Here is an 11,833-nt window from a genome sequence, read left to right as displayed (position 1 = left end):
ATATCTGTGTGTTGATGTGAACACACACACTCTTCTCTCTCAGATCTGAGACGTGTTCCTCTGAATCCGCACTATATCTGTGTGTGTTGATGTGAACACACACTCTTCTCTCTCAGATCTGAGACGTGTTCCTCTGAATCCGCACTATAGCTGTGTGTGTTGATGTGAACACACACTCTTCTCTGTCAGATCTGAGACGTGTTCCTCTGAATCCGCACTATATCTGTGTGTGTTCATGTGAACACACACACTCTTCTCTCTCAGATCTGAGACGTGTTCCTCTGAATGCGCACTATATCTGTGTGTGTTGATGTGAACACACACACTCTTCTCTCTCAGATCTGAGACGTGTTCCTCTGAATCCGCACTATAGCTGTGTGTGTTCATGTGAACACACACACTCTTCTCTCTCAGATCTGAGACGTGTTCCTCTGAATGCGCACTATATCTGTGTGTGATGATGTGAACACACACTCTTCTCTCTCAGATCTGAGACGAGTTCCTCTGAATGCGCACTATAGCTGTGTGTGTTGATGTGAACACACACACTCTTCTCTCTCAGATCTGAGACGTGTTCCTCTGAATGCGCACTATATCTGTGTGTGTTGATGTGAACACACACACTCTTCTCTCTCAGATCTGAGACGTGTTCCTCTGAATGCGCACTATATCTGTGTGTGATGATGTGAACACACACTCTCTTCTCTCTCAGATCTGAGACGTGTTCCTCTGAATGCGCACTATATCTGTGTGTGATGATGTGAACACACACTCTTCTCTCTCAGATCTGAGACGAGTTCCTCTGAATGCGCACTATAGCTGTGTGTGTTGATGTGAACACACACACTCTTCTCTCTCAGATCTGAGACGTGTTCCTCTGAATGCGCACTATATCTGTGTGTGTTGATGTGAACACACACACTCTTCTCTCTCAGATCTGAGACGTGTTCCTCTGAATGCGCACTATATCTGTGTGTGTTGATGTGAACACACACACTCTTCTCTCTCAGATCTGAGACGTGTTCCTCTGAATCCGCACTATATCTGTGTGTTGATGTGAACACACACACTCTTCTCTCTCAGATCTGAGACGTGTTCCTCTGAATCCGCACTATATCTGTGTGTGTTGATGTGAACACACACTCTTCTCTCTCAGATCTGAGACGTGTTCCTCTGAATCCGCACTATAGCTGTGTGTGTTGATGTGAACACACACACTCTTCTCTCTCAGATCTGAGACGTGTTCCTCTGAATCCGCACTATATCTGTGTGTGTTGATGTGAACACACACTCTTCTCTCTCAGATCTGAGACGTGTTCCTCTGAATGCGCACTATATCTGTGTGTGTTTGATGTGAACACACACTCTTCTCTGTCAGATCTGAGACGTGTTCCTCTGAATGCGCACTATATCTGTGTGTGTTGATGTGAACACACACACTCTTCTCTCTCAGATCTGAGACGTGTTCCTCTGAATCCGCACTATATCTGTGTGTGTTGATGTGAACACACACTCTCCTCTCTCAGATCTGAGACGTGTTCCTCTGAATGCGCACTATATCTGTGTGTGTTGATGTGAACACACACTCTTCTCTCTCAGATCTGAGACGTGTTCCTCTGAATGCGCACTATATCTGTGTGTGTTGATGTGAACACACACTCTTCTCTCTCAGATCTGAGACGTGTTCCTCTGAATCCGCACTATATCTGTGTGTGTTGATGTGAACACACACTCTTCTCTGTCAGATCTGAGACGTGTTCCTCTGAATGCGCACTATATCTGTGTGTGTTGATGTGAACACACACACTCTTCTCTCTCAGATCTGAGACGTGTTCCTCTGAATCCGCACTATATCTGTGTGTGTTGATGTGAACACACACTCTCCTCTCTCAGATCTGAGACGAGTTCCTCTGAATGCGCACTATATCTGTGTGTGTTGATGTGAACACACACTCTTCTCTCTCAGATCTGAGACGAGTTCCTCTGAATGCGCACTATATCTGTGTGTGTTGATGTGAACACACACTCTTCTCTCTCAGATCTGAGACGTGTTCCTCTGAATCCGCACTATATCTGTGTGTGTTGATGTGAACACACACACTCTTCTCTCTCAGATCTGAGACGTGTTCCTCTGAATCCGCACTATATCTGTGTGTGTTGATGTGAACACACACACTCTTCTCTCTCAGATCTGAGACGTGTTCCTCTGAATGCGCACTATATCTGTGTGTGTTGATGTGAACACACACTCTTCTCTCTCAGATCTGAGACGTGTTCCTCTGAATCCGCACTATAGCTGTGTGTGTTGATGTGAACACACACTCTTCTCTCTCAGATCTGAGACGTGTTCCTCTGAATCCGCACTATATCTGTGTGTGTTGATGTGAACACACACTCTTCTCCCTCAGATCTGAGACGTGTTCCTCTGAATGCGCACTATATCTGTGTGTGTTGATGTGAACACACACTCTTCTCTGTCAGATCTGAGACGTGTTCCTCTGAATCCGCACTATATCTGTGTGTGTTGATGTGAACACACACTCTTCTCTCTCAGATCTGAGACGAGTTCCTCTGAATGCGCACTATATCTGTGTGTGTTGATGTGAACACACACTCTTCTCTCTCAGATCTGAGACGAGTTCCTCTGAATCCGCACTATATCTGTGTGTGTTGATGTGAACACACACTCTTCTCTCTCAGATCTGAGACGTGTTCCTCTGAATCCGCACTATATCTGTGTGTGTTGATGTGAACACACACACTCTTCTCTCTCAGATCTGAGACGTGTTCCTCTGAATCCGCACTATATCTGTGTGTGTTGATGTGAACACACACTCTTCTCTCTCAGATCTGAGACGTGTTCCTCTGAATCCGCACTATATCTGTGTGTGTTGATGTGAACACACACTCTCCTCTCTCAGATCTGAGACGTGTTCCTCTGAATGCGCACTATATCTGTGTGTGTTGATGTGAACACACACTCTTCTCTCTCAGATCTGAGACGTTCCTCTGAATGCGCACTATATCTGTGTGTGTTGATGTGAACACACACTCTCCTCTCTCAGATCTGAGACGTGTTCCTCTGAATGCGCACTATATCTGTGTGTGTTGATGTGAACACACACTCTTCTCTCTCAGATCTGAGACGTTCCTCTGAATGCGCACTATATCTGTGTGTGTTGATGTGAACACACACTCTCCTCTCTCAGATCTGAGACGTGTTCCTCTGAATGCGCACTATATCTGTGTGTGTTGATGTGAACACACACTCTTCTCTCTCAGATCTGAGACGTTCCTCTGAATGCGCACTATATCTGTATGTTGATGTGAACACACACTCTTCTCTCTCAGATCTGAGACGTGTTCCTCTGAATGCGCACTATATCTGTGTGTTGATGTGAACACACACTCTCCTCTCTCAGATCTGAGACGTGTTCCTCTGAATCCGCACTATATCTGTGTGTGTTGATGTGAACACACACTCTTCTCTGTCAGATCTGAGACGTGTTCCTCTGAATGCGCACTATATCTGTGTGTGTTGATGTGAGAACACACTCTTCTCTCTCAGATCTGAGACGTGTTCCTCTGAATGCGCACTATATCTGTGTGTTGATGTGAACACACTCTTCTCTCTCAGATCTGAGACGTGTTCCTCTGAATCCGCACTATATCTGCACTGTAAATGATTTCTGTTGTTTTCACAGTATTATTGCTGTATTTTCAGTGAAAGTTTACTGTAGAAACAGTTTACAGTAAGTTGCTGTCAATTTTATAGCTTTTACATTATTTTTGCTGTATTTCCAGCTTTGTCACCGTATAACTATTTACAGGAAAGTTGCTGTCAATTTATGCTTTTCTTTGGTGGGGGGAAGAAAATAATTACAGTAATTCTTATACTCCTGTTAAATTGATGACAGTATATTCCAACAGACAAGCCCGACAGAGGACATTTTTTGGTTTATTGAGGTTATTTCAGCTTAGGAATTTTATAATACATCGTTTCATAAGGTAACCCATATATTAAGGCATTTAGAATATAGTTAAAAAAAAGTTTAAGTTTGCTTGAGTGTTTTTTCTTCTTTTTTTTCTTTATGGTTGCCAGATTTTGTCACAAACCCAACTAATCTCAAAGGTTATTATAGCCTAAAATGTTTGAATGGGAGATGTAGTCCCATCCAGTGATCAATAATATAGGCAAAATAAAATAGATAGAAATCGATTTCCATGATTTACTATTATTATTATTATTATTTTGCTTTAGATTTACACACTTAATTACATAAAGAGCGAATCGCACGGGATATACACCTGGCAACCAATCATCTAACCGTCAGCCGTCAAACTCGAATTTTCCATTTCATCCTGACTGACTTCGAGGACGGAGCACGCAGAACCAGCAAGAACTAGCCAGGTAAGATGTACAATTGTATTCAAAATCTTAAAAATGTGTATTTCTAAATGTTCCACCACTACAAATGTGAAGATATTCGTTTTACCATTAACTGTAAGTATCCTAATCGTGGTGAGTTTGAAAGGTAAAGTTAAGGTAACGTTAGCTTTTTAACGCGAACATTCTAACGTTAGCCAGTTAACGTTAGCCAAATACTAGTTATCACAAGGTTTGATGTTAATGTCAGTTATTATTTTCAAGTTTAGAACAAAGTAATCGAAATGTTCTTGTTTCTGAACACTTGTGTGTAACTTAACGTTAACGTTACTGCTACACCGTGTGTGTGTTGCCTGTCGCGATCGAGGCCTCATACAACATGTTAACATATAGCCTAACGTTATAACATAACCCTACCGGTAAGTTATGTTCTACACTAATTGAATGGACAACCACAGTGTTATTAGTCATATTATACATTTTATAACGTCAGTACGATGCACATTTAAAGTGAATACACAGGCAGAGAAAGTCCCGCCGAATGAATTCTCGCGTCTCGGCATTTCAGTTATTGAATAAGGCACTAAAATTCATAAAAGTAATCTCTCTTATGTACGTCTATGCAGTGTTGAATATGTTTTTCATTTCTTTCAGCATGTACAGTTGTTCGAGATTGCAGTGTGCTTAGGATGAGTTTTACTCCTTCATTAAAAACAGAGGTAAGTCATTTTCAGTTATTGAATAAGGCACTAAAATTCATAAGTAATCTCTCTGTGTACGTCTATGCAGTGTTGAATATGTTTTTCATTTCTTTCAGCATGTACAGTTGTTCGAGATTGCAGTGTGCTGAGGATGAGTTTTACTCCTTCATTAAAAACAGAGGTAAGTCATTTTCAGTTATTGAATAATGCACTAAAATTCATAAGTAATCTCTCTGTGTACGTCTATGCAGTGTTGAATATGTTTTTCATTTCTTTCAGCATGTACAGTTGTTCGAGATTGCAGTGTGCTGAGGATGAGTTTTACTCCTTCATTAAAAACAGAGGTAAGTCATTTTCAGTTATTGAATAAGGCACTAAAATTCATAAGTAATCTCTCTGTGTACGTCTGTGCAGTGTTGAATATGTTTTTCATTTCTTTCAGCATGTACAGTTGTTCGAGATTGCAGTGTGCTGAGGATGAGTTTTACTCCTTCATTAAAAACAGAGGTAAGTCATTTTCAGTTATTGAATAAGGCACTAAAATTCATAAGTAATCTCTCTGTGTACGTCTATGCAGTGTTGAATATGTTTTTCATTTCTTTCAGCATGTACAGTTGTTCGAGATTGCAGTGTGCTGAGGATGAGTTTTACTCCTTCATTAAAAACAGAGGTAAGTCATTTTCAGTTATTGAATAATGCACTAAAATTCATAAAAGTAATCTCTCTGTGTACGTCTATGCAGTGTTGAATATGTTTTTCATTTCTTTCAGCATGTACAGTTGTTCGAGATTGCAGTGTGCTGAGGATGAGTTTTACTCCTTCATTAAAAACAGAGGTAAGTCATTTTCAGTTATTGAATAATGCACTAAAATTCATAAAAGTAATCTCTCTGTGTACGTCTGTGCAGTGTTGAATATGTTTTTCATTTCTTTCAGCATGTACAGTTGTTCGAGATTGCAGTGTGCTGAGGATGAGTTTTACTCCTTCATTAAAAACAGAGGTAAGTCATTTTCAGTTATTGAATAATGCACTAAAATTCATAAAAGTAATCTCTCTGTGTCACGTCTGTGCAGTGTTGAAAATGTTGTTCATTTCTTTCAGTGTGTACAGTTCGAGATTGCAGTGTGCTGAGGATGAGTTTTGCTCTTTGCTTGGCCCTGCCAAGTCTGAAGGGTTTCTAGTTTAATGAATTAAATTTTAATAAAGAATTTTAAACTGACTTCTGTGTGTTGTCATAATTGACGTAACATCTAAAAATCAGTAATGTAACTGTGTGAAATATTTTTTGCATACACAACTTTAGCTTTCATTCTTTTTTTAAGTGTGTAACAGATTGTAGTTGGTTATATGTTGTGTATATAAAAATACCATAATCAATTATACTGCATAGTAACTTTACAGTATTTTAAAATACAGTGCAAAAACAAGCACTGTAATTAATTTTACAGTATAAAAATGCTGTAAGTTATTATACGGTATGCTGTGAAGTACTGTTGTCAGATTTACAGTAATTTTACCGTGGAATAAAATACTGAAGCTTGCTGGATATTTGTTGCCAGTAAGTTACTGTTGATTTTACGTTAAATTTTTTACAGTGTGTGTGTGTTGATGTGAACACACACTCTTCTCTCTCAGATCTGAGACGAGTTCCTCTGAATGCGCACTATATCTGTGTGTGATGATGTGAACACACACTCTTCTCTGTCAGATCTGAGACGTGTTCCTCTGAATCCGCACTATATCTGTGTGTGTTGATGTGAACACACACTCTTCTCTCTCAGATCTGAGACGAGTTCCTCTGAATGCGCACTATATCTGTGTGTGATGATGTGAACACACACTCTTCTCTCTCAGATCTGAGACGAGTTCCTCTGAATCCGCACTATATCTGTGTGTGTTGATGTGAACACACACTCTCCTCTCTCAGATCTGAGACGTGTTCCTCTGAATCCGCACTATATCTGTGTGTGTTGATGTGAACACACACTCTTCTCTGTCAGATCTGAGACGTGTTCCTCTGAATGCGCACTATATCTGTGTGTGTTGATGTGAACACACACTCTTCTCTGTCAGATCTGAGACGTGTTCCTCTGAATGCGCACTATATCTGTGTGTGTTGATGTGAGAACACACTCTTCTCTCTCAGATCTGAGACGTGTTCCTCTGAATGCGCACTATATCTGTGTGTGTTGATGTGAACACACTCTTCTCTCTCAGATCTGAGACGTGTTCCTCTGAATCCGCACTATATCTGTGTGTGTTGATGTGAACACACACACTCTTCTCTCTCAGATCTGAGACGTGTTCCTCTGAATCCGCACTATATCTGTGTGTGTTGATGTGAACACACACTCTTCTCTCTCAGATCTGAGACGTTCCTCTGAATGCGCACTATATCTGTGTGTGTTGATGTGAACACACACTCTTCTCTCTCAGATCTGAGACGTGTTCCTCTGAATGCGCACTATATCTGTGTGTGTTGATGTGAACACACACTCTTCTCTGTCAGATCTGAGACGTTCCTCTGAATGCGCACTATATCTGTGTGTGTTGATGTGAACACACACTCTCCTCTCTCAGATCTGAGACGTGTTCCTCTGAATGTGCACTATATCTGTGTGTTGATGTGAACACACACTCTTCTCTCTCAGATCTGAGACGTGTTCCTCTGAATGCGCACTATATCTGTGTGTGTTGATGTGAACACACACTCTTCTCTCTCAGATCTGAGACGTTCCTCTGAATGCGCACTATATCTGTGTGTTGATGTGAACACACACTCTTCTCTCTCAGATCTGAGACGTTCCTCTGAATGCGCACTATATCTGTGTGTTGATGTGAACACACACTCTTCTCTCTCAGATCTGAGACGTGTTCCTCTGAATCCGCACTATATCTGTGTGTGTTGATGTGAACACACACTCTTCTCTCTCAGATCTGAGACGAGTTCCTCTGAATGCGCACTATATCTGTGTGTGTTGATGTGAACACACACTCTCCTCTCTCAGATCTGAGACGTGTTCCTCTGAATCCGCACTATATCTGTGTGTGTTGATGTGAACACACACTCTTCTCTGTCAGATCTGAGACGTGTTCCTCTGAATCCGCACTATATCTGTGTGTGTTGATGTGAACACACACTCTCCTCTCTCAGATCTGAGACGAGTTCCTCTGAATCCGCACTATATCTGTGTGTGTTGATGTGAACACACACTCTTCTCTGTCAGATCTGAGACGTGTTCCTCTGAATGCGCACTATATCTGTGTGTGTTGATGTGAACACACACACTCTTCTCTCTCAGATCTGAGACGAGTTCCTCTGAATGCGCACTATATCTGTGTGTGTTGATGTGAACACACACTCTTCTCTCTCAGATCTGAGACGTGTTCCTCTGAATGCGCACTATATCTGTGTGTGTTGATGTGAGAACACACTCTTCTCTCTCAGATCTGAGACGTGTTCCTCTGAATGCGCACTATATCTGTGTGTGTTGATGTGAACACACACACTCTTCTCTCTCAGATCTGAGACGTGTTCCTCTGAATCCGCACTATATCTGTGTGTGTTGATGTGAACACACACACTCTTCTCTCTCAGATCTGAGACGTGTTCCTCTGAATGCGCACTATATCTGTGTGTGTTGATGTGAACACACACTCTTCTCTCTCAGATCTGAGACGTGTTCCTCTGAATGCGCACTATATCTGTGTGTTGATGTGAACACACACTCTTCTCTCTCAGATCTGAGACGAGTTCCTCTGAATGCGCACTATATCTGTGTGTTGATGTGAACACACACTCTCCTCTCTCAGATCTGAGACGTGTTCCTCTGAATCCGCACTATATCTGTGTGTGTTGATGTGAGAACACACTCTTCTCTGTCAGATCTGAGACGTGTTCCTCTGAATGCGCACTATATCTGTGTGTGTTGATGTGAGAACACACTCTTCTCTCTCAGATCTGAGACGTGTTCCTCTGAATCCGCACTATATCTGTGTGTGTTGATGTGAACACACACTCTTCTCTGTCAGATCTGAGACGTGTTCCTCTGAATGCGCACTATATCTGTGTGTGTTGATGTGAACACACACACTCTTCTCTCTCAGATCTGAGACGTGTTCCTCTGAATCCGCACTATATCTGTGTGTGTTGATGTGAACACACACTCTCCTCTCTCAGATCTGAGACGAGTTCCTCTGAATGCGCACTATATCTGTGTGTGTTGATGTGAACACACACTCTTCTCTCTCAGATCTGAGACGAGTTCCTCTGAATGCGCACTATATCTGTGTGTGTTGATGTGAACACACACTCTTCTCTCTCAGATCTGAGACGAGTTCCTCTGAATGCGCACTATATCTGTGTGTGTTGATGTGAACACACACACTCTTCTCTCTCAGATCTGAGACGTGTTCCTCTGAATCCGCACTATATCTGTGTGTGTTGATGTGAACACACACACTCTTCTCTCTCAGATCTGAGACGAGTTCCTCTGAATCCGCACTATATCTGTGTGTGTTGATGTGAACACACACTCTTCTCTCTCAGATCTGAGACGAGTTCCTCTGAATCCGCACTATATCTGTGTGTGTTGATGTGAACACACACTCTTCTCTCTCAGATCTGAGACGTGTTCCTCTGAATCCGCACTATATCTGTGTGTGTTGATGTGAACACACACACTCTTCTCTCTCAGATCTGAGACGTGTTCCTCTGAATCCGCACTATATCTGTGTGTGTTGATGTGAACACACACACTCTTCTCTCTCAGATCTGAGACGTGTTCCTCTGAATCCGCACTATATCTGTGTGTGTTGATGTGAACACACACTCTTCTCTCTCAGATCTGAGACGTGTTCCTCTGAATCCGCACTATATCTGTGTGTGTTGATGTGAACACACACTCTCCTCTCTCAGATCTGAGACGTGTTCCTCTGAATGCGCACTATATCTGTGTGTGTTGATGTGAACACACACTCTTCTCTCTCAGATCTGAGACGTTCCTCTGAATGCGCACTATATCTGTGTGTGTTGATGTGAACACACACTCTCCTCTCTCAGATCTGAGACGTGTTCCTCTGAATGCGCACTATATCTGTGTGTGTTGATGTGAACACACACTCTTCTCTCTCAGATCTGAGACGTTCCTCTGAATGCGCACTATATCTGTATGTTGATGTGAACACACACTCTTCTCTCTCAGATCTGAGACGTTCCTCTGAATGCGCACTATATCTGTGTGTTGATGTGAACACACACTCTTCTCTCTCAGATCTGAGACGTGTTCCTCTGAATGCGCACTATATCTGTGTGTTGATGTGAACACACACTCTCCTCTCTCAGATCTGAGACGTGTTCCTCTGAATCCGCACTATATCTGTGTGTGTTGATGTGAACACACACTCTTCTCTGTCAGATCTGAGACGTGTTCCTCTGAATGCGCACTATATCTGTGTGTGATGATGTGAGAACACACTCTTCTCTCTCAGATCTGAGACGTGTTCCTCTGAATGCGCACTATATCTGTGTGTGTTGATGTGAGAACACACTCTTCTCTCTCAGATCTGAGACGTGTTCCTCTGAATGCGCACTATATCTGTGTGTTGATGTGAACACACTCTTCTCTCTCAGATCTGAGACGTGTTCCTCTGAATCCGCACTATATCTGTGTGTGTTGATGTGAACACACACTCTTCTCTCTCAGATCTGAGACGAGTTCCTCTGAATGCGCACTATATCTGTGTGTGATGATGTGAACACACACTCTTCTCTGTCAGATCTGAGACGTGTTCCTCTGAATCCGCACTATATCTGTGTGTGTTGATGTGAACACACACTCTCCTCTCTCAGATCTGAGACGTGTTCCTCTGAATCCGCACTATATCTGTGTGTGTTGATGTGAACACACACTCTTCTCTCTCAGATCTGAGACGTGTTCCTCTGAATCCGCACTATATCTGTGTGTGTTGATGTGAACACACACTCTTCTCTCTCAGATCTGAGACGTGTTCCTCTGAATCCGCACTATATCTGTGTGTGTTGATGTGAGAACACACTCTTCTCTCTCAGATCTGAGACGTTCCTCTGAATGCGCACTATATCTGTGTGTGTTGATGTGAACACACACTCTTCTCTCGATGAAGGGATTCCTCTCAGAAATCTGCTTTGCCTGACGCTTACACTGCAGGATTCACTCTCAAGCTGAGTGCGCTCATTCTGAGATCAAATTTCCCATCATGCATCTGTTTGTGTTTTTGCACACAGTTAAACACTAAAGCCTGTCTCTGCCATGCAATTAACACATAGAAAAGGTAATTGGCACTTTTTATCACACAATTCAAACTTGCAATTCTGAAACTTATTTCTTGCTGTTCTGAGTTTGTTATTTTGACAATATTTATTAAATCAGTATCGCAGATATTTAATATTTTGGGCATTTTTTTTAAATATTTTTTTTATTGGTATTGGCAAATATTTTACATTTTGGGCAATATTTATTTATGATAAATATATCTTATAGTTAGGGAAAGTTAGGCATTTTTTTCAATGAGGTTTGTTACATTTTAAACTGATTTAGTAAGTTCTGTTTTGTAATTGTTCAATAAAACCACTTTTTATGGATTTTTGTATTGATTTTGAGTCATATTTACTCAAAACTAATGGCTGGGATAGATTCAGCACCCCTAAAAACCCCTAGTTGGACATCTCAAAAGGTAATATTGGTAAAAAAATAAATTTAAAAAA

Source organism: Leuciscus leuciscus, assembly GCF_965113295.1.
Source record: "Leuciscus leuciscus genome assembly, chromosome: 18".
Lineage (NCBI taxonomy): Eukaryota > Metazoa > Chordata > Actinopteri > Cypriniformes > Leuciscidae > Leuciscus > Leuciscus leuciscus.
This window is presented reverse-complemented; position numbering follows the sequence as displayed.